A 24,643-nucleotide genomic window follows, 5' to 3' on the forward strand; every position below is an offset into this window, starting at 1 on the left:
ATCCTTTATATATATATATATATATATATATATATATATATATATATATATATATATATATATATATATATATATATATATATATATATATTTAGCATCAAGCTTGTTTTGATCTGTGCTGAGGCCGAAAACATCTGTTGTGCGTGTGAAAGCAAGAGCGCTCCTTGCTACCGGTACCGGCGGCTAGATGCCAATAAAAGACGCCAGAAAATCTCCGTGTGATAGCACCTTTATACGCTTAGTAAACAGTCGTCTGTGTCAATAATATGCTGGCAGCAATAACAGATACCGTCAATTATAGCCGATTTTGACTTAAAAATGTTATTTATGTCTCAAATAGCTGTTTTATATATATAAAGCCTGCTAATTTTCCAGTGAATATTGGGGAGGTGGTGCCTGACTGGTTAACGTACGGGCGCCCCATCCAGGAGGACGCGGAATTGAGTTCCGCCACCAAAAGCTGGGATTTTTCAGTCACCGCCAAGTGGCCTAAGATTACCCACATGCCGTTCTGAAGATCACCTGTCAACCCGGACTCTAGATTCTCTATCAAAAGAGTAGATCAAAGATGAACTCCAGGGGACAGAATGAGCCAAACAAGATGGCGCCACTATAAACAATAGGTGCACCTAACATCACCAAATGTGGGGTACAAACTTGGCGGAGGGACTGTTTTTTTGGCGCCATTAAATGTAATGGGCTAAAGAGTAGCTTAGCCGGATACTTTGTTTTTATTTATTAATGATCCACGAGACATCCTAGAGTTAAATCAAAGTATGTGCTTAACTTTGTATTCATTCATACACACACTGGTAATATTTCTGTGGAGTCTGATTCACTTATTAGAGTGAAATTCTATTGTGATAAACAGTCACAAATTCGTGTCACTAGTAAAAATGAAACTAGTAATTTAAATTTTGCCACCATGAAATATACACAAATAGATAAATATGACAGCTCACAAAGTCACAATAAGTGACATCACCTGCTTTGGGCAGTAAAAGTATGATATTTTAGGTATCTGATACCCGCAATATGGCAGGCTGCTGCTGCCTCGGCCACAGATTATTGCCAGATTGTCATACTCAGCCGCTTATATTTCCCGGCTTCCTGCCCCAAACTGTCTTCTGGGCTCCAAAAACGAAACTAATTTATAGTTATCGTTGAAAGAGTAAGATCCTGATGTTTCTTGGCAATAGTTAGGCGTCAGAAACCGGTAAATACTATGTTCTGAGTACGACAATCTGGCAACGGTGGCTATTCGTATTTTCATATTATTGTTCTGTTGTTTATTGAATGTTGTGTTCAGGAAAAAGAATACTCATAATTTTAGTTAGTTTTTGGTTAAAAGGATTCTTTACGAAATACAATTATAACATTACCTTCTATTACTTAGGAAACGTCCTGAATCCTGGATCGGCTATGGTATTGTTAGGTGCGCCTATTGCCTGCGTCATAACGGACTGGGGCCGATCATTGGGCCCCTTAAGAATGCCCACCAGCACCATAGGCAGAAACGTAATAAAAAAGGTTAACTTTACTCAAATAATCTCTCAAGGCAGAAATATATATTTTTTTATAGTTGTATCTCTTTCTTGTAAGCCTAATTCCATATCCCTTCCTGTCTCTGCAGTCTTCACCTCAATCAAAAAATGGTCAGTTTTCCCTGAGGCTTAGGGAAAAAGTGACCACCTTATCCCTTGTGGCCTAAGGGATAAGGGTATCTCACATCGCTTACATCATCAGGATCCTTTGTGGAAATCAAGTCCACTCGGGATGATTCATCCTCTCCTCTAATTCTTGTGGCTTCTCGAACCCAATGAATAAAGATATTCTCCATGATCTCTCACTTTGCCCAATGTCCATTGCGTTCCAGTCCATCTTCTTGTCATTTAAACCCCCAACTAATACCAAGATGTTACCCCTCAAGGTAATCCTTTCAAACACTTCTATCACATCGTATAACATATCATCCCATCTATGTTAGTGTACATAACCATAACTTGTTCCGCTTCCCTATTCCTTCAATGTATCCGACTCTTTCATATCATATCCTTAATTTACCTGTTGGGCAGCAGCTTTAATGGCCGCCAAGTGGGCTGAAGTGATTACAACAGCTGGGGGACATGATAAAGCACTACGACATCTCAGTTGGCGAATACTGTCCCTCCCCACCACTACAACCTGCAAAAGAAAGAAAATTATAATCAGCATTCTATGAAGTCACTCCATCCTCTCACTCTCACTCACTCACTCACTCTCACTCACTCACACTCACACTCACTCACTCACTCACACTCAGTCGTTCACTCTCACTCACGCACTCTTACTCACGCACACTCTCACACTCACTCACACACACTCACTCACTCATTTACTCACACACTCTCACACTCACTCACCCACTCTCTCACCCTCAACACTAATTCATTAACAATACACACACACACACACACACACACACACACACACACACACACACACACACACACACACACACATACACATATACGAATATTAATGGAATAGTTTAATCGTGGATAGAGTTTAACGACTATTTGAGAGACAAAGAACCTGATTTGTGGGGCTGACGGAAACTAAGTTGTGTGACCAAATTGAGGTGGTGGAGATTGGAGAAAGTGCATACAACATATGGAGGAGAGACAGAAAGATAAAACAGGGAGGAGGTGTGATGTTGATGGTAAAGAAAGGCATTAGGGTGGAGGAGGTGATTGAGGGTGAAGGCTTGGCAGAGGTATTGAAAGTGAAAATTGTGGGTGCTGAAGGAAGAAGGAAGCAGTATGTAGTAGGGTATGTGCCACCAAGAACAAGTGCATGGAAGGTCCGAGAATATGAACAAATGATACAAGACACGGTGAGTTGCCTGGATGGAATATTGTGAGAGTGTGAGAGAATAATTATAATGGGTGATTTCAATTGCAAGGAGGTAGAATGGGAGGATTGGCAGACGCAGGGAGCAGAAGAGTCGTCGGGAGGAAAACTCCTACAATGGCAATGGAACATGTACTGACTCAGTGGATCAAGGAACATACCAGATTCGGGAAAGAAGGCGAGGCATCAAGACTAGACCTGGTATTTAGCAAGGAGCCGGAAGTAAAAGAAAATCTTAAAGTAGATTGTCCAATAGCAAAGAGTGACCATGCGGTTGTGGAATTTGAAGTAACAGAAAAGAGAACGATTGACCGAAAAGAGGATCACAAAATTGGGAGAAGCAGACTTTGTTAGCATGAGAACTTTTTTTGAAAATGCAAATTGGAGTGGGCTGTACAAAGCCAAGAGTACACAGCATAAGTGGGACGAGTTTTTAAAGCTATTCAAGGAAGCCGAAAATAGATATGTCCCCAAGGTAATCAAAAGGGATGCTGGTAAAAGGAGTGGGATAACAAAAGATGCGAGGCAGCTAGAAAGGGAAAGGTGGAAGCTTGGAAGGGATGGAGGAGACGAAGAAGAATCAACTCGTGGAGCGATTTCAAACAAGCAAGGAATGAATATACAAAGATTAGAAGAGAAGGAAAACGGAAATATGAAAAAGATATAATCGACAAGCTCAAAGACCAACCCAAACTATTATATATACATGTGAACGGCAAATTAATGAATAGAAAAAACAATCGATAAACTGAAAATGGATGAAACTACATATGAGGACCCAGCAGAGATGGCAGAGGTGATGAATAACAGCTTCCATAGAATTTTCACAAAAGAAGAATTTGTACAACCACCGGGCCAGGAAAGAGGAAGGTTATGCAGGAGATACAGTTAACGGTGCAGGAGGTCAGGGAAAGTTTGAACAAGCTGGATGTAAGAAAGGCGACGGGGCCGGATGGAGTATCAGGGTGGATCTTGAAATAATGTAATGACCAACTTGCAGAGAAACTGCACTCCATAATGAGTGCCTTCCTGAGTGAAGGAAAGGTAGCTTACCACAAGATTGGAAGAGAGCAAACATAGTACCAATTTTTAAGGGAGGCAAGAGAGAGGACCCATTAAATTACAGACCGGTATCACTCACTAGTGTGGTTGCGAAGATATGCGAGAGGCTGGTTAAAAACAGGTGGTCGGATTTCTTAGAAAGTGAGAAAATTATCTCGGATTGCCAGTTTGGATTCAGGAGAGGGAGATCTTGCGTCACCAACTTGTTGTGTTATTACTCAAGAGAGAGAAGGCTGGGCGGATGGAGTGTACCTGGATTTGAAAAAGGCATTCGACAAAGTACCGCACAGAAGACTAATTTTGAAAATTAAAAATAAGGGTGGAGTGGGTGATGGACTGATTAAGTGGCTGGAGGACTTCCTAACTAACAGAGAAATGAGGACGATAATCAGGGACAGAGTTTCCAACTGGTGCCCTGTGATGAGTGGAGTCCCGCAAGGTTCGGTGTTGGCACCAATAATGTTTGCTGTTTATATAAATGATATGGTGGACGGAGTGTCCAGCTATGTGAGTTTGTTTGCAGATGATGTAAAGCTGTTGAGATGAGTGAATAATGTGAAGGACTGTGAGGCATTGCAGAGGAACCTGGATAGAATATGGGAGTGGAGTCGTACATGGCAGATGGAGTTCAACCTTGGGAAATATATAAAAAAAAATGGAGTTTGGTGGGAGTGGTAGAAGATGCGAATATGATTATTAGATGGGAAGTGAGATAATATGCAGAGAAGTGGAGGAAAAAGATTTGGGAGTGACTGTCTCAGAGAAGATGTCACCGGACAAACACATCAACAGGATAACGGGACAAACTCTGAATTTGCTGAGGAACATAAGGACGTCATTTGTGTATACTTGGATGAGGAGATGATGAAGAAAATAATAGTTACAATGATAAGGCCAAGGTTGGAGTATGCAGCAGTGGTCCGGTCTCATCACGAAAAGAACATAAGGAAGCTGGAAAGAGTGCAGAGAGTGGCAACTAAGATGGTACCGGAACTCAGAGATCGGACTTATGAGGAGAGACTCAATAGCATGGGGCTCACAACCCTAGAGAGAAGAAGAGAAAGAGGAGACCTGATAGCGATGTACAGGGTCGCGGGCGGAGTGGGGAATTTGGACAGAGAGGACCTGTGTGTGTGAAACGAGGGAGAAACGAGAGGACATGGAAAGAAGTTGAGGGCGACCACGTGTAGGAGAGATGTGAAAAAGTTTAGCTTCCCAAACAGAAGCACTGCGCTATGGAATAGACGGGAGGAAGAGGTGGTTTGTGCGAGAAACATTCATGATTTTAAGGAAAAATTGGATAAGAGTGGATATGGAGACGGAACAGCTCGAGCGTAGCTCTTTTCCCGTATGTCACAACTAGGTAAATACAACTTGGTACACACACACACACACACACACACACACACACACACACAGGGCAACTTATCTTTGGTTCTAAAATGATCTCCTAGTCTCATCATTTTAGAATCAAAGATAAGTTGCCCTATGCTGTGAGATCCTCTGCTGTATACCTTTTTAAGTGCAGTAGGAGTAGTGCTACCTATATTGGCCAAACAAAGCGCCAACTTCGAACCAGAATCTCGGAGCACAAAGGGTTTTCTTATCAAATAAACAAAATGCATTTAAAACTACCACATTCACCCATCCGAATCCATAGAAAATCTTAAGACCACCCTTTATAAATGACTTCAAAATTATGTTTACTTCAAATGACGACATGTCTCGCCCCACTATGGAGTACCTCAGGCGTGCAGGCATTAGCAGCCCATACTCTGTGCACAGGACTCCTCTACACAAATACACTATTAATAAAGGTGATACATTGATTTGCGCTTTTACAAACCGTTTTCTTTTATTACGAACATTTTGATCAATCAGTTTTACTTCTGTATTTTCACTTTTATAATCGTTCTATTCCCATGAGTATTTTCTTTTAACTAGATTATATTCATATTTCTTTTTACAATTTCATATTTCATAATTTTCCACTTTTTATTACTTGTCATGAGTTAAAGTTTTAGTTTGTTTTAATTCTTTTAGAAACTGTTGGCGTTAACACTTTGTGATTTAGTTCTTTAATAGGCCTGACAATGATTCAGGATGAATCGAAACGTCGCAAATAACAAATATTTTCGCTGTTACGCTCGTCCTGTTATTCGTATATATATATATATATATATATATATATATATATATATATATATATATATATATATATATATATATATATATATATATATATATATATATATATATATATATATATATATATATATATGGCTGGAGTAGGTAGGAAGACACCTACCGAGCGGGCGCAAGCCACTCCCGGTGAGGTATATATGGGAGGTGAGAAGGGAACTGAAGCCCTCCAAAGACCTTTCCCATGTCCTCACTAACCGTTTCCCTATTGTCTCACCAACACCAGAGAGTAGTTCAGCATGCTCTCTAAAGACAGATCCTCTCTCTATCCACACCACACTGCATTCACACAACATATACACCTTTTCCCAAAATTAAAATTTCAAAATGGCGAACATACACCAAGCCTCGGAGTCCCCGACTGGGGGGGGGACCACAGATTCCCCCAGGGAGGACTCCCCTTCTGGCTGCCGACCCGAGAGGTGTCTTGATAACTCCTCGAACCTCTTTCTTCTCAATTTCTGCAACATTCGCGGTCTTCGCTCTAATTTTCATTCTGTGGAACATCATCTCTCCTCCTCTAAACCTCACCTTCTCTTCCTTACCGAAACACAGGTTTCTGAGGCTGCTGACAGCAATCTCTACTCTGTTCCCTCCTACTATCTCTATCCTAAATTTCAATCCAAAGCTGGATGTTGCGCCTACGTGCGCAACGACATCACTTGCTCTCGTGCCCACGACCTTGACTCTTCTGAATTTTCCACCATCTGGTTAAGACTTCACTGTCAATCTATTACTAAATACATCTGTGCTGTTTATCTCTCACCTAACTCTACCAACTATGTAAAATTCTTTGACTATTTGAATTCTAAAGTGGAGCACATCTTGACCCACTCTCCCTTCGCTGAAATCTCCATCCTAGGAGATTTCAATGTTCACCACCAGCTTTGGCTTTCATCCTCTTTCACTGACCATCCTGGTGAACAAGCCTACAACTTTGCTATCCTCAACGACCTAGAGCAGTTGGTCCAGCACCCTACACGTATTCCCGACCGTCTTGGAGATTGGCCCAACATTCTAGACCTCTTCCTTACCTCAAACCCTTCTGCTTATTCTGTCAAACTGTTCTCTCCGTTGGGCTCCTCCGATCACAATCTTATTTCTGCATCCTGTCCTATCGCTCCTGTACACCCTCTGGACCCACCGAAGAGGCGATGCTTCTGGCATTTTGCTTCAGCTCGGTGGGACGACCTGAGGATGTACTTTTCCGATTTCCCGTGGAATGATTATTGCTTCCAGGATAGAGACCACTCTGTGTGTGCTCAGCGCATCACAGAGGTGATTGTCTCTGGAATGGAGGCATACATTCCTCGTTCTTTCTCTACTCCTCACGCTAAAAAGCCTTGGTTTAATCATGCTTGTTCTCGTGCTGTCAATGATAGAGAGGTAGCTCACAAAAGGTACCAGAGCCTTCAAACTAATGCTAATTATGAACTTTACATTTCTGCCCGAAATCGTGCCAAATCTATTCTCCGACTAACCAAAAATTCTTTCATTAATAGAAAATGTCAAAACCTTGCTTTCTTTAACTCTTCCAGTGACTTCTGGCATCTAGCCAAAAACATCTCCTCCAACTTCACTTCTTCATCTTTCCCTCCACTCCTCAGTCCTGACGGCAACACTGCCGTCTCATCTATCTCTAAGGCTGAACTCTTCTCTCAAACTTTTTCTAAAAACTCCACTCTGGACGATTCTGGGCATATTCCTCCTACTCATCCCCCCTCTGACTCCTTTATGCCTGTTATAAAGATTCTTCAAAATGATGTTTTCTATGCCCTCTCTGGCCTCAATCCTCAGAAGGCTGATGGACCTGATGGAGTGCCTCCTATTGTCCTTAAAAACTGTGCCTCCGTGCTGTCACCCTTCCTGGTCAAACTCTTTCGCCTGTGCCTGTCAACATCTACCTTTCCTTCTTGCTGGAAGTATGCCTTCATACAGCCTGTACCTAAGAAGGGTGACCGCTCCAATCCCTCAAACTACCGTCCTATTGCTTTACTTTCTTGTCTATCTAAAGCTTTTGAATCAATCCTTAACCGGAAGATTCAAAAGCACCTTTCCACTTCTGACCTTCTATCTGATCGCCAGTATGGGTTCCGCAAGGGGCGTTCTACTGGTGATCTTCTAGCCTTCTTAACTGACTCTTGGTCATCCTCTCTTAGCCGTTTCGGTGAAACTTTTGCTATTGCGCTGGACATATGAAAAGCTTTTGATAGGGTCTGGCACAAATCTTTGCTTTCTAAACTACCCTCCTACGGTTTCTATCCTTCTCTCTGTACCTTTATCTCCAGTTTCCTTTCTGACCGTTCTATTTCTGCCGTGGTAGACGGTCACTGTTCTTCCCCTAAATCTATTAACAGTGGTGTCCCACAGGGTTCTGTCCTATCTCCCACTCTTTTTCTGTTGTTCATTGATGATCTTCTTTCCAAAACGAACTGTCCTATCCATTCCTACGCCGATGATTCCACTCTGCATTATTCTTTTAATAGAAGACCCACCTTTCAGGAACTTAACGACTCAAGGCTGGAGGCTGCAGAACGCTTAGCCTCAGACCTTACTCTTATTTCCGATTGGGGCAAGAAGAACCTGGTGTCCTTCAACGCCTCAAAAACACAGTTTCTCCACCTATCCACTCGACACAATCTTCCAAACAACTATCCCCTATTCTTTGACAACACCCAGCTATCACCTTCCTCAACACTAAACATCCTCGGTCTATCCTTAACTCAAAATCTCAACTGGAAACTTCATATCTCATCTCTTACTAAATCAGCTTCCTCGAGGCTGGGCGTTCTGTACCGTCTCCGCCAGTTCTTCTCCCCTGCACAGTTCCTGTCCATATACAGGGGCCTTGTCCGCCCTCGTATGGAGTATGCATCTCATGTGAGGGGGGGCTCCACTCACACAGCTCTTCTGGACAGAGTGGAGGCTAAGGCTCTTCGTCTCATCAGCTCTCCTCCTCATACTGATAGTCTTCTACCTCTTAAATTCCGCCGCAATGTTGCCTCTTTCTATCTTCTATCGATATTTCCACGCTGACTGCTCTTATGAACTTGCTAACTGCATGCCTCCCCCTCCGCGGCCCCGCTGCACTCGACTTTTACTCATGCTCATCCATATAATGTCGAACACCATTATGCAAGAGTTAACCAGACTATTCACTCTTTCATCACTCACTCTGGTAACCTCTAGTAACATCTTCATTCATCTTTATGTCCTCCTGCCGACGACTTTAACTCTTTCTAGTGTAGGGTATCAGGACACCTCCTCCCGAAATTAACCTCTGAGTTTGGACACTCCTTACACCTCTGGTCTGGATCAGAGAGTAGCGGGCCTTTTTATCTACTTTACTTTTTTTTTTCTTTGCGCCATTGAGCTGTCTCCTTAGCTGTAAAAAAAAATATATATATATATATATATATATATATATATATATATATATATATATATATATATATATATATATACATATATATATATATATATATATATATATATATATATATATATATATATTTATATATATATATATATATATATATATATATATATATATATATATATATATATATATATGTATACATATATATATATATATATATATATATCCCTTATTCTTCGACAACACCCAGCTGTCTCCCTCTTCAACACTAAATATCCTCAGTGTATCCTTAGCTCCAAACCTCATCTGAAAACTTCGCATCTCCTCTCTCACTAAATCAGCTTTCTCAAGGTTGGGCGTTCTGTATCGTCTCCACCAGTTCTTCTCCCCTGCACAGTTGCTGTCCATATACAGGGGCCTTGTCCGCCCTCGTATGGAGTATGCATCTCACGTGTGGGGGGGCTCCACTCACACAGCTCTTCTGGAAAGAGTGGACTCTAAAGCCCCAAATACACTGCCGAATTTTGACCACAAACTTGTCGCCGAATTAGTTCGTGAAAAAATTCGGCGACCGGTTAGCCGACATGACCAAGATTCTTACAGTTCGTGACCATTCGGTGACATGTCGGCGAATGATCAAGACAATTCGGGGACAATTCGGAGACATGTCGCCGAGTATTCGGCGTCCATGCCGCCGAGTTCAGAATCTGAAATTTTAACGTTTTATTTGTCGCGGAATAGTTGGCAACAAGTTTCCAAATTGTCTTCGTATGTTCCCGAAGTGTCGGCGACATGTCGGGGACAATTCTCCGACAGTGCCAAGATTTCTGACAGCTGATCATCTGATGCCCATGTGACATATAAAAGCACGGGAATCCGGGGTGCAGCACACTTCTTCGCCGGCAGCTGAAGAGCCCACCTCGTCTCTCGCAACTTGTTGCGGGCGAGTGAATATCGTGTGTGATAATATGTGGCAATATGTATGATAGTATGTGTAATAAAATGTATAAATGTGACTTGTTTTTGTTTTGCCTTCCTACAAATAGTTTAGAATGAATGAATGTTTACGTAATATTAATAATCAAACCAGTAACTGAAAGAAGAAATAAATTTAAATAACTAAAAAAATGAAACAAAAGTTAAATAATGGCAGAATAATGATATTAAGAAATAAATAGAGTAATAAATAGTAAATAAATTATGAAATAAATGAAAATGTTAGTTGCGTATCTATTTTATAAATTCACGATTCTTCTTGTTTTTCATATTTTCTTATTTACTATTTATTATTATATTACTTGATTCCATATATATATATATATATATATATATATATATATATATATATATATATATATATATATATATATATATATATATATATATATATATATATATATATATATATATATATATATATATATATATATATATATATATAGATATATATAATTACATTTATATATATATACAGAGATTTATATATATATATATATATAGAGAGAGAGAGAGAGAGAGAGAGAGAGAGAGAGAGAGAGAGAGAGAGAGAGAGAGATTTACATAGATTTACATAGAAAATCAGACCACACAGACCCCATGGTCCAGACTTGGTGATCTGTCCTTAAACCTAAGTGATTTTACATTAATCAGAAGACTCCAAAACGTTGCATTTCTACTCTAGTTGATATTAAGTTGAAGGAAGTGACGGTCGAGCTTATTTTTGAAGGAGTCAATCGTGTTACACTGGACCACTGATGGTGGAAGCTTATTCCATTCTCGCACTACAACGTTGGTGAAGAAAAATTTGGTGCAGTCTGAATTTACTTGTCTACATCTGAGTTTTACGCCATTGTTTCTCGTGCGCAAAGTGTCATCGATCATAAACAATGTTGATCTGTCTACATTCGTGAAACCATTAAGTATTTTAAAACATTCGATCAGTTTTCCTCGGAGGCGACGTTTCTCAAGAGAGAACATGTTAAGGGTAGAGAGCCTTTCTTCGAGAGAGAGAGAGAGAGAGAGAGAGAGAGAGAGAGAGAGAGAGAGAGAGAGAGAGAGAGAGAGAGAGAGAGAGAGAGAGACCCCCGTGTACACCTCCCACCGCGACCCGATTGCCGTGTCGTGATCAATTCGCCGAATGTTCGCCGAATATTCGGGGACATGTCCCCGAATAGTCTTGGCCATTCGGCGACATGTCGGAGACATGTCCCCGAATAGTCAGCGACACGTCGGCGACAAATTCGCCAACAAAATTAAAATTTCAACGGTCAAAATTCGGCGACAATTCACCGAACACCGCAAATTGGACGGCGAATTGTCTGGGACATGTCGGCGACATTTCGGCAACAATTCGGCGTCCATTCAGCATCCGTGCACATTCGGCGAACGGCCGCGAATTTTTCACACACACACACACACACACACACACACACACATATATATATATATATATATATATATATATATATATATATATATATATATATATATATATATATATATATATATATAATTTTTTTTTTTTACAACAAAGGAGGCAGCTCAAGGGCACACAAAAAAAGAAAACAATAATAAAAGAAAGCCCGCTACTCGCTGCACCCAAAAAAGAATTGAAAGAGGTGGCCGAAAGAAAGATCAATTTCGGGAGGAGAGGTGTCCTGATACCCTCCTCTTGAAAGAGTACAAGTCGTAAGCAGGAGGAAATACAGATGAAGGAAGATTGTTCCGGAGTTTACCAGCGTGAGGGATGAAAGAGTGAAGATGCTGGTTAACTCTTGCATAAGGGGTTTGGACAGTGTAGGGATGAGCATGAGTAGAAAGTCGTGTGCAGCGGGGCCGCGGGAGGGGGGAGGAATGCAGTTAGGAAGTTCAGAAGAGCAGTCAGCGTGGAAATATCGATAGAAGATAGTAAGAGAGGCAACATCGCGGCGGAATTTAAGAGGTAGAAGGCTATCAGTAGGAGGAGGAAATCTGATGAGACGATGAGCCTTAGACTCCACTCGGTCCAGAAGAGCTGTGTGAGTGGAGCCCCCCCCCCCACACGTGAGATGCATTTTCCATACGAGGGCGGACAAGGCCCCTGTTTATGGATAGCAAATGCGCGGGGGAGAAGAACTGGCGGAGACGATACAGAACGCCCAACCTCGAGGAAGATGATTTAGCAAGAGAGGAGATATGAAGTTTCCAGTTGAGAGTCTGAGTTAAGGATAGACCGAGGCTGTTTGTGTTGAAGAAAGTGACAGCTGAGTTTTGTCGAAGAATAGGGGATAGGTGTTTGGAGGATTGTGTCGAGTTGATAGGTGGAGAAATTCAGTTTTTGAGGCATTGAAGGACACAAGGTTCCTTCTGCCCCAACCGAAAATGATAGCAAGGTCTGAGGTTAAGCGTTCTGCAGCCTCCAGTCTGGAGTCGTGTACTTCCTGTTGTGATGGTCTTCTATTGAAAGAAGTTGAATAATGCAGAGTGGAGTTGTCGGCGGATGAGTGGACAGGACAATTTGTTATGGAAAGAAGATCATTGATGAATAATAGGAAGAGAGTGGGTGATAGGACAGAGCCCTGTGGAACGCCACTGTTGATAGGTTTAGGCCTTTAGGGGAAGAGCAGTGACCGTCTACCACCGCAGAGATAGAACGGCCGGAAAGGAAACTGGAGATAAAGGAACAGAGAGAGGGATAGAATCCGAAAGAGGGCAGTTTAGAAAGCAAAGACTGGTGCCAGACTCTATCGAAGGCTTTCGATATGTCTAGCGCAACAGAGAAAATTTCACCGAAACGGCTAAAAGAGGATGACCAAGAGTCAGTTAAGAGAGCAAGAAGATCGCCAGTAGAACGCCCCTTGCTGAATCCATACTGGCGATCAGATAGAAGGTTAGAAGTGGAGAGGTGCTTTTGAATCTTCCGGTTAAGGATTGATTCAAAAGCTTTAGATAGACAGGAAAGTAAAGCTATAGGTCGGTAGTTTGAGGGATTCGAACGGTCACCCTTCTTAGACACAGGCTGTACAAAGGCATTTTTCCAGCAGGAAGGAAAGATAGATGTTGATAGGCAGAGACGAAAGAGTTTGGCAAGGCAGGGTGTCAGCACAGAAGCACAGTTTTTAAGGACAATAGGAGGCACTCCATCAGGTCCATAAGCCTTCTGAGAGTTGAGGCAAGAGAGGGCATAGAAAACATCATTTGGAAGAATCTTACTAATATATATATATATATATATATATATATATATATATATATATATATATATATATATATATATATATATATATATATATATATTTTTTTTTTTTTACAACAAAGGAGGCAGCTCAAGGGCACAAAAAAAAAACAATAATAAAAAAAAGCCCGCTAATCGCTGCTCCCATAGAAGAATCAGAAGAGGTGGCCAAAAGCAAGGTCAAATTCGGGAGGAGAGGTGTCCTGAAACCCTCCTGATGAAAGAGTTCAAGTCGTAGGCAGGAGGAAATACAGATGAAGGAAGATTTTTCCAGATTTTACCAGCGTGAGGGATGAAAGAGTGAAGATGCTGGTTAACTCTTCCATAAGGGGTCTGGACAGTATAGGGATGAGCATGAGTAGAAAGTCGTGTGCAGCGGGGCCGCGGGAGTGGGGGAGGCATGCAGTTAGCAAGTTCAGAAGAGCAGTCAGCGTGGAAATATCGATAGAAGATAGAAAGAGAGGCAACATCGCGGCGGAATTTAAGAGGAAGAAGACTATCAGTAGGAGTAGGAGAGCTGATAAGACGAAGAGCCTTAGCCTCCACTCTGTCCAGAAGAGCTGTGTGAGTGGAGCCTCCCCACACGTGAGATGCATACTCCATACGAGGGCGGACAAGGCCCCTGTATGTGGATAGCAACTGCGCGGGGGAGAAGAACTGGCGGAGACGGTACAGAACGCCCAACCTCGAGGAAGCTTATTTAGCGAGAGAGGAGCTGGGGCCGTGTGTGTGTGTGTGTTTGTGTGTGTGTGTGTGTGTGTGTGTGTGTGTGTGTGTGTGTGTATGTGTGTATATATATATATATATATATATATATATATATATATATATATATATATATATATATATATATATATATGTATATACAGTGTTATCTCAAGTAATGGACGGAGGACTCTTTTGTTTTTCCTGAGCCCTTGTCATTAAGCCGCGAGTTTTGGAAAATCAACCGCTTTTTTGCGAATCGCCATAACTCCCTTATTTCTGGAGCTACAGAAATGTTTTAGGTATCAATCGACGGTACAATGAAAGGGGTATATTTCTTCCCTAAGCGACAGGGCTCAAAAACCGACTCGAAAAACAGACTGAAAAAACATTGAAACCCACTCATTTTTTGAGAATTTCAAAAAACGTATTTAACAAATACTTTAGCCCTACCAATATGCTTTCCAATATGATGCATAACATTTCTTTACTTCCAGTAGTTTCGTCGCTAGAGCTCAAAACGCAATATAAAAAATAGCAATGTCCTACTCGACAATAACGTCAAAGTGTCTGGAGTTCGTCAAAATCGCTCTGATTAGGGTTTACGTTTTTGCTCCAGCGACGAAACTGCTGGAAGTAGGGAAATGTTATGCATCATATTGGAAAGCACATTGGTAGGGCTAAATTATTTGTTAAATAATTTTTTTTGAAATTCTCAAAAAATGAGATCGTTTCAAGGTTGGGAACTCAAAAATAGTTTTTTTTAGTCGCTTTTTTGCGAATTTAGTTGATTTTTTACCCTTTCGAGTCGGTTTTTGAGCCCGGTCGCTTGATACCATACTTGATACTTGATACCAAAAACATTTATGTAGCCCCAGAAATAAGGGAGTTAAGGCGATTCGCACCAAAGCGGTTGATTTTCCAAAATTCGCGGCTTAATGACAGGGCTGAGGCAATTTTCCTGTCCATAGTGTAGGGTCACTGATATATATATATATATATATATATATATATATATATATTTATATATATATATATATATATATATATATATATATGTTACAGCTAAAGAAACAGCTCAAGGGCAACAAAAGAAAGGTGTAAAAAAAAAAAAAGCCCGCTAATCGCTGTTCCTACAGAGACAAAAGTTATGAGCGGCCAAAAAAAAGAGGTCAATTTCGGGAGGAGAGGTGTCTTGATACACTCCTTTTGAAAGAATTCAAGTCAAAGACAGGAGGAAATATAGACGAAGGAAGGCTGTTCCAGAGTTTACTAGTGTAAGGGATGAAATAATGAATATGCTTGTTAACTCTTGCATAAGGGGTTTGGAGAGTATAGGGATGAGCATGAGTAGAAAGTCGTGTGCAGCGGGGCCGCAGGAGGAGGGAATGCATGCAGTTAGCAAGTTCAGAAGAGCAGTCAGCGTGAAAATATCGATAAAAGATAGAAAGAGAGCCAACATGGTGGCGGACTTTAAAAGGTAGAAAACTTTCAGTTTGAGGAAGAGAGCTGATTAGACGAAGAGCCTTAGACTCCACTCTGTCCAGGAGAGCTGTGTGAGTGGAGCCCCCCCCACACATGAGATGCATACTCCATACGAGGGCGGCTAAGGCCCCTGTAAATGCATAGCAACTGTGCGGGGGAGAAGAACTGGCGGAGACGGCACAAAACGCCCAGCTTCGAGGAAGCTGATCTAGGAGAAGAGGTATGAAGTTTCCAGTTGAGATTTTGAGTTAAGGATAGACCGATGATGTTTAGTGTTGAAGAAGGCGATAGCTGAGTGTTGTCAGAGAATAGAGGATAGTTGTTCGGAAGATTGTCTCGAGTGGATAGGAGGAGAAACGGTATTTTTGAGGCGTTGAAGGACAAAAGGTTCTTCTTGCCTCAATCGGAAATGATAGCAAGGTCTGAGGCAAAGCGTTCTGCTGCCTCCAGCCTGGAATCGTTTAGTTCCTGTTGGGTGGGTCTTCTATTAAAAGAAGTTGAGTAGTGCAGAGTAGAGTCATCGGCGTAAAAATGGATAGGACAGTTCGTTTTGGAAAGAAGATCATCAATGAATAATAGAAAGAGATTGGGAGATTGGACAGAACCCTGCGGGACACCACCGTTAATAGGTTTAGGGGAAGAACAGTGACCGTCTACCACAGCAGAAATAGAACGGTCAGAAAGGAAACTGGAGAAAAAGGTACACAGAGAAGGATAGAAATCGTAGGAGGATATTTTGGAAAGCAAAGATTTATGCCATACCCTATCAAAGGCTTTTGATATGTCCAGCGCAATAGCAAAGGTTTCACCGAAACGGCTAAGAGAGGATGACCAAGAGTCAGTTAGGAAGGCAAGAAGATCACCAGTAGAACGCCCCTTGCGGAACCCATACTGGCAATCAGATAGAAGGTCAGAAGTGGAAAGGTGCTTTTGAATCTTCCGGTTAAGGATTGATTCAAAAGCTTTAGATAGACAAGAAAGTAAAGCTATAGGTCGGTAATTTGAGGGATTCGAACGGTCATCCTTCTTAGGCACAGGCTGTATGAAGGCATACTTCCAGCAGGAAGGAAAGGTAGATGTTGACAGGCAGAGGCGAAAGAGTTTGGCATGGCAGGGTGACAGCACGGAAGCACAGTTTTTAAGGACAATAGGAGGCACTCCATCAGGTCCATAATCCTTCTGAAGATTGAGGCCAGAGAGGGCATAGAAAGCATCATTCTTAAGAATCTTAATAGCAGGCATATATATATATATATATATATATAAATATATATATATATATATATATATATATATATATATATATATATATATATATATATATATATATATATATATATATATATCGCCCTTTTTGTCAAAAGCTATTTACAACCCACTGACAAAACACCAAGAAACAGTAACGTTGAACATTTGTGCGTGCGAGTAAACACTGCAAAAGTCAATTTAAATATATCTGTCACTTACAGGCCTCCGGGGCAATCACTCGATGCCGATCTTGAAATGTACAGCGTCTTAAGGCAGGCACTTAATAACAGCGACTAACTGATACTAGGAGACTTTAACCTCCCCCATATCGACTGGGCGACACTGTCGGGTACAGAAGGTGAGTCCCATAGAATGATCGAATTTTTAGAGGAAAATTATCTAAGCCAAATGGTTTCTGAACCAACTCGACAAAATAACATACTTGACCTTGTTATAGCGACCCAAGATAACCTAGTCAGTAATGTCACGGTAGGAGAACACCTAGGTTCCTGTGATCATAAACTAGTGCGCGTTGACATTAGAGCTCAAACATCGGTGACTGAAAATAAAGTAAAGGTGCCCAATTTCAAAAGTGTAAACTTCGTAGAAATCCGACGAAAACTAATAGATATGCCACTATCAGATGATGGCAATGTAGAGGACGCCTGGCTAAGCTTTAAAAATCACTTACTCACTCAGCAGGACACATTTGTCCCCTTGTGCGAGAAGCGAATTAACACTAATAAAAGCCCACCTTGGTTTAATAGCGAAATTAAACACTCAGTCAAGGAGAGAAAATTGTTTTACAGGTTAAAGAAAGAACAAAGCACGCCCGAAAACATTAGACTCTACAATGATGCCAGGCGACGAGTAAACAGATTAGTGCGTCAGGCAAAGCGTAGATGTGAAGAAAATATTGCAGCCAACTGTAAAAATAATCCGAAATCCTTCTTCAGTTACATAAACAACAGAAAGGCAATCAGAAGTGGAATTGGACCCTTAACAAACAGCGACGGTGCACTAGTGACTGACAGCCAACACGTTGCAAACCTATTAAACAATTACTTTTCCTCGGTGTTTAATAATAACAGTCCTCCCACCACTACCACAAACACCAGTACTAATGTAAATCCCGAGCATGCATTGCCTAACTTTGAAATAAAGCCCGATGAAGTCCTTAAAGCCCTCAAATCACTTAAAACAAATAAAAGTCCTAGACCTGACAAAGTATATCCAACTCTGCTGAAAGAAACAAAGAGCGAAATATTCTCCTCCCTCACAACCGTATACAATATGTCCTTGCGACAAGGCATCGTCCCTTCAGATTGGAAAAAGGCTAACGTGACACCGATTTTTAAGAAAGGAGACAAAAAAGTACCAGATAATTACAGGCCCATTAGTCTGACTTCGGTTGTAGGTAAGCTACTTGAGGGCACAATTAGAGACAAAATTGTGAGTTACCTTGAAAGCCACTCATTAATTGGGACTCACAACATGGCTTCCGAAACAAAAGATCCTGCCTATCAAACCTATTAACCTTTTATAACGACCTCTTCACTGTTTATGACGTAACCAAATCACTGGACGCAGTCTATCTTGATTTCCAGAAAGCGTTTGATAAAGTCCCACATCATAAATTACTTTACAAATTAAAGCAAATAGGTATTGACGGTCAAGTACACCAATGGATCGCGAATTGATTGAGCAACAGACAACAAAGAGTAGTGATTGACGGATTTAACTCAGAGTGGGCGCCGGTCACTAGTGGCGTCCCTCAGGGCTCGGTTCTTGGCCCAGTACTCTTCATTATTTACATCAACGACGTGGATGTTGGACTCAATAATCGCATTAGTAAATTTGCAGACGACACAAAGATTGGTAACTCGGTTCTCACTGACGAAGACAGGCAAAGCCTCCAAGAGGATTTGCACAAAATTTCAGCTTGGTCGGATAGATGGGAGATGCCCTTTAACGTAAGCAAGTGCCAGGTCCTTCAAGTTGGAACGAGGAATAAGAAGTTCGATTACGAAATGCACGGCGTCAAACTCAAAAGCGTTCAATGCGTCAAGGACTTGGGGATCAAAATCGCGTCAAACCTCAAATTCTCACAGCAATGCATCGATGCAGCAAATAAAGCGAACAGAATGTTGGGCTTCATTAAAAGAAACTTTTTATTCAAGAATAAAGATGTAATACTCCCGCTCTACAATAGTTTTGTCAGACCCCACTTGGAATATGCGGTACAGTTTTGGTCTCCCCACCATGCAAAGGATATTGCTAAATTAGAAGGTGTTCAGCGTCGGGCAACGAAAATGATCCCTTCCTTGCGCAACAAATCCTACGAAGAAAGGCTTTCTACCCTTAACATGTTCTCTCTTGAGAAACGTCGCCTCCGAGGAAAACTGATCGAATGTTTCAAAATACTTTATGGTTTCACGAATGTAGACAGATCAACATTGTTTATGATCGATGACACTTTGCGCACGAGGAACAATGGCGTAAAACTCAAATGTAGACAAGTAAATTCATACTGCACCAAATTTTTCTTCACCAACGTTGTAGTGCGAGAATGGAATAAGCTTCCACCATCAGTGTAACACGATTGACTCCTTCAAAAATAAGCTCGACCGTCACTTCCTTCAACTTAATATCAACTAGAGTAGAAATGCAACGTTTAGGAGCCTTCTGATTAATGTAAAATCACTTAGGTTTAAGGACAGACCACCTAGTCTGGACCTTGGGGTCTGTGTGGTCTGATTTTCTATGTAAATCTATGTAAATCTCTCTCTCTCTCTCTCTATATATATATATATATATATATATATATATATATATATATATATATATATATATATATATATATATATATATATATATATATATATATATATATATATATATATATATATATATATATATATATATATAATAAATGGTTTATTCATTTGTAGGCAGCCATAAGGCTGAAAATACACAAAAATACCATACAATGAGTTTCATGTGGTGAGTAATGGGGGAAGTGGGGAAGGGTGATGTGTGTGTGTGTTGGAGTGGAGGGGTCATGTGATCATGGAGGTGTTAATGACCCTCACAAGTGTCGGTATCGCACTAAGCCGATATCTGTCCGTGCGAGTTTTGACCGGGACGAGAATATTGTGGTGTCTTGTGGGTCTAGTGGGGGGAGGGAGGGCGGGTGGGAGTAGGTCTCTATGACGGGGGTTGTGGAGGAGGGACTTGCCGAATTTGGTTAGGTTTGTCTGGTATCGGTCCTGTAGGGTGGGCATATTCAGCTGGGTGAGTGCATGCTCGTAGTTAGTGTAAGAACTGCCCAGAATCTGTCTGCATGCACGCCTTTGCACTCTCTCTAATTGGCGTTGCTGGGTCTTGTTGATGGAGGAAGCCCAAGCAGGAGAGGCGTAGAGGAGTCTAGGAAGGATGAAGGTGGTGTACAGGTCCTTGAGCGACCTTTGGGGGGCTCCCAGTGCTTTCATGCGCCTCAACATGAAAAGTTTGTAGGAAGCCGCTCTGATGATGGTGGTGACCTGCTTGCCCCAGCTCAGCTTGCTGTCTAGGGTGACTCCAAGTAGTTTGGTGGATTCAACCACCTGCAGCTGGTGAGGGCCACCCTCCAGGGCTGGCGGTGGGATGGCAGTGGTGGAGGTGTGAAAATGCATCACTTGGTGTTGATGGTGACGTGGTTGTCTTGCGTCCAGCTCTGCAGTCGGTCCAGAATGTGTTTTAGGGGCGTGTTGTCAGGGGCTGTGTTGTTGATGGAGATGCCCACTGTAGATTCGAATCATCCACGTACTTCCAGCGATGAGGGGCGTCTAACAGTGCATAGTTGATCAGAATAAGGAACCAAAGAGGACCCATGCGCGTCCCTTGTGGCACCCCAGCAGATAGGGGCTGGAGGGTGGAGGTGCAGCCCTGATGACGCATAGCTTGGTGCCAGTGCGTCAGGAAGTCCGCCAGCCAGGATGTCAGGTGGGAGGGCAGGCCGATGTTTATTGCCTTGGTGATGACAGTGGTGTGGTCAACCAGGTCGAAGGCTTTCCGAAAGTCAATAAAGGCGAGGGCAGAGGAAGTTTTTTTCTGGTTTCCAGGTTTCTAAGAATGAAATCAAGGAAACTAATGAGGCAATGTGTTGTGGAAGAGGCTCTAGTGTTGCCGAACTGCCTCTGATCAATTTTGTAATGAATAGTATTATATGCCCAGCTAAACACAAAGTCTTCACAAAGCAGGCTCGGGATTGGAGTGATGAGTGAGTCTTAGTTCATTAAGTGAGGTGGGGTTGGTGACTTTGGGGATGGGAGTGACGAATGAGGTTTTCCAATCTGTGGGGCATTTGCTCTGAGTGAGGGAGGCATTTATGATGGAGGTAAGGGGGGTAGCAAGTTCATAGGAAAACTCCTGATAAAGCTTTATGGGTAAATCTAGAGGTGTGGTAGACCTTTTGAGTTTGAGAGATCTGAGCTTTTCGGCAACTTGAAACTCTTCCACGGAAGGAGGATTAGACAGGGAGGGTAGGTAGGCGGGGAATTGAGGCAAGGTCTAGGGGGGGAAGGCTTTGACAGATGGAGGAAAAGTGAGAGTTAATTAGTTCAGCTATCTCAAGGGGGGAGGAGGAGGAGGGGAGAAAAGGGAAAGCCGACGACGGGTTTCCCAGGCCACACAAATGGCGTATCTTGGAGAACAAATTGCTGGTGTTATTGCCCTCCAGGTGTTGTAGTTCTTGGGGGTAGTACTCCTTCTTCCCCACTGCGATTTCCCTGATGACTGTGTTGCGAAGGGCCCTGTATCTTGCTCGGTCCGTGTGGAAGGCGCGGTTCCTTTGCTGCATTAAGGCCTTAATCCTGGAGGTCATCCAAGGCAGGTCGGCTGGGTGTGTGTGTTGTGTCTTGGTGGGGAAGAAGTGGTGATACGCCTGAGTGATGGTGGCGAGGTAGTTGTTCCACTTCTCCGTGACGTCACGAACGGTAAGGACCTCGACCCAAGGATAGCCCACCAACCACTGCCCAAACTGCCTAATATTGGAGTCAGGTGTCGGGCGGGTGGTCCTCTTGGCCGTTTCGCACCTCCGTGAGATGGTAGGGGAGGGCGTCCACAGGACTGAGGTGTGATTGCTTCGGTCCATGGGGGGGAGGGGCTGAGGGGGGGAGTACCAGTCCGTCAGGTCAGTGAGGATAAGGTCCAGCGTGTTCCTTTCGTGCGTGGGAAAATTAACAAGTTGTGTGAGGCACAGGTGGTTGGTAACGTCAGCAATGTCTAGTTCATTGAAGTCCCCACACAACACGAACTTAGCGCCGGGGTACCTAACACGTGTATCGTCCACTGTATTGATGAGATGGTTCACTAACGCAGGGCCGGAGGGAGAGCGGGGTGGATGGTACACTGTACATAGAATAATGTTGTCAACCTGGCGGGGGTGGCGGGAGGGGGTGGCTTTGATCCACATTGCCTCCACCTCATCGGGATCGTCCACATCGAGCACTGAGGGGTTGAAAGTGTTTCGGCACCACATTAGTACTCCACCGCCCCTCCTGCCCTCTCTGAGGCGGGAAAACACACTGTACCCGTCCACTTGGCACAGCTCTGGGGTCACTTGCCAGGGTTCCGTTATTGCCACTATGTCCGGGTTGATGGTTCTCACTGTGGTATTAACCTCGTCGAGCTTGTTGTTCAGGGAGGTGACGTTCGACATCAGCACTGAGGGGAGGTTGTACCACACGCGCGGCACTTCAAAGTGTTTGTACTCGCTATGCTTCACTGTATTAGTCACTGGGCGTACACTCGTAATAGTACTGATGGCTCGCTGAACACAGCACCCTGCCCGGCGTCCACGGCTACGAAATAGGTTCAGTGTTTTTAGTGTGTCGATGGCCTGTGAGGGTATCCATTGTGTGTATGTGTGTGTGTATATATATATATATATATATATATATATATATATATATATATATATATATATATATATATATATATATATATATATATATATATATAGAGAGAGAGAGAGAGAGAGAGAGAGAGAGAGAGAGAGAGAGAGAGAGAGAGAGAGAGAGAGAGAGAGAGAGAGAGAGAGAGAGAGAGAGAGAGAGAGATTTGCATAGATTTACATAGAAAATCAGACCACACAGACCCCATGGTCCAGACTAGGTGGTCTGTCCTTAAACCTAATTGATTCTACGTTAATTAGATGGCTCCAAAACATTGCATTTCAACTCTAGTTAATATTAAGTTCAAGGAAGTGACGGTCGAGCTTGTTTTTAAAGGAGTCAGTCGTGTTACACTGGACCACTGAAGGTGGGAGCTTATTCCATTCTCGCACTACAACATTGGTGAAGAAAAATTTGGTGCAGTCTGAATTTACTTGTCTACATTTGAGTTTTATGCCATTGTTCCTCGTTCGCAAAGTTTTATCGATCCAGTGGCGGACGTATAAGGGGGGCGGGGGGGGGGACCCAGGCCCCGGGCGCGCGGTTTGGGGGGCGCCAAAATTGGATACCTACCAGAGAATCGGCGCCAATCCATCATTTTCCTTTGCTTGAGACAAGCATGCACGCAAACCTTCAAGCCCCGTAAAAAAAAATGTAGTGAAAGTGAAGATAATTTTGCTATATTGTTGGCATATTTCATGATACAGACAATCTAATGGAGTACCGTATTGGCTATACAGGCAGCGCCACATGTGGCCACTAAACTCCAAGCTGTACTTTCCATAGATTTCAAGTTATAGAATAGTGTGTGTCTGAAGCTGTCTCCGAGATACACGGCCATGGTGCCGCCATCGCTCTAAGCCGATGATTGCACACACTTCACTCCTACCCGATTTCAGTTTTTCTCCAGGTCAAATAGTAGTGTCAGGAAATCGAGTAGAGGTAATATGTGAGCGGTCGTTGGCTCAGAGCGGTGACTCTGCCAAGGCCTTGTATCCTGGAGGCAGCCTCAGATGCACTCTAGTACATAACTTGAATTCTATGGAAAGTACTGCTTTGACAGTTCACCGAGTGGACACGCGTGGCGCTGCCTGTATAGCCAATACGGTCCATTCCTGTTACCACTACTGTAGGACATTATGGATTAGATTATCTATATAGTAGCTTAAGCCATGATGGTGTAGGCTATATCGTACTATAAAACATGGTGGTGTATGCAGTACAGTACTGTAAGACATGGTAAAATAAGCTATATATATATATATATATATATATATATATATATATATATATATATATATATATATATATATATATATATATATATATATATATATATATATATATATATATATATATATATATATATATATATATATATATATATATATATATATATATATTACTTACCGTCAACTCATATATAGTCGCCGCTCTAAAAAGTCGCCGAAAAAAAAAGGAAATGGTTGTATCTCAAATGTTCTTCGTCATTAGTAAATTCCAACGTATACATAACATCAT

At 42.2% G+C, this 24,643-nt stretch overlaps 1 long non-coding RNA gene across 1 annotated transcript in view; it reads right to left on the bottom strand.

Moving 5' to 3' along the window:
• LOC126998935 (uncharacterized) overlaps positions 1 to 24,643 on the bottom strand; it is a 58,114-nt gene that overhangs the window by 12,548 nt on the left and 20,923 nt on the right. Inside the window, exon 3 of the long non-coding RNA XR_007753073.1 lies at positions 2,065 to 2,184. This is a non-coding gene — a long non-coding RNA (uncharacterized LOC126998935). The remainder of the gene's footprint in view (positions 1 to 2,064; positions 2,185 to 24,643) is intronic.

Source organism: Eriocheir sinensis, chromosome 2, assembly GCF_024679095.1.
Source record: "Eriocheir sinensis breed Jianghai 21 chromosome 2, ASM2467909v1, whole genome shotgun sequence".
Lineage (NCBI taxonomy): Eukaryota > Metazoa > Arthropoda > Malacostraca > Decapoda > Varunidae > Eriocheir > Eriocheir sinensis.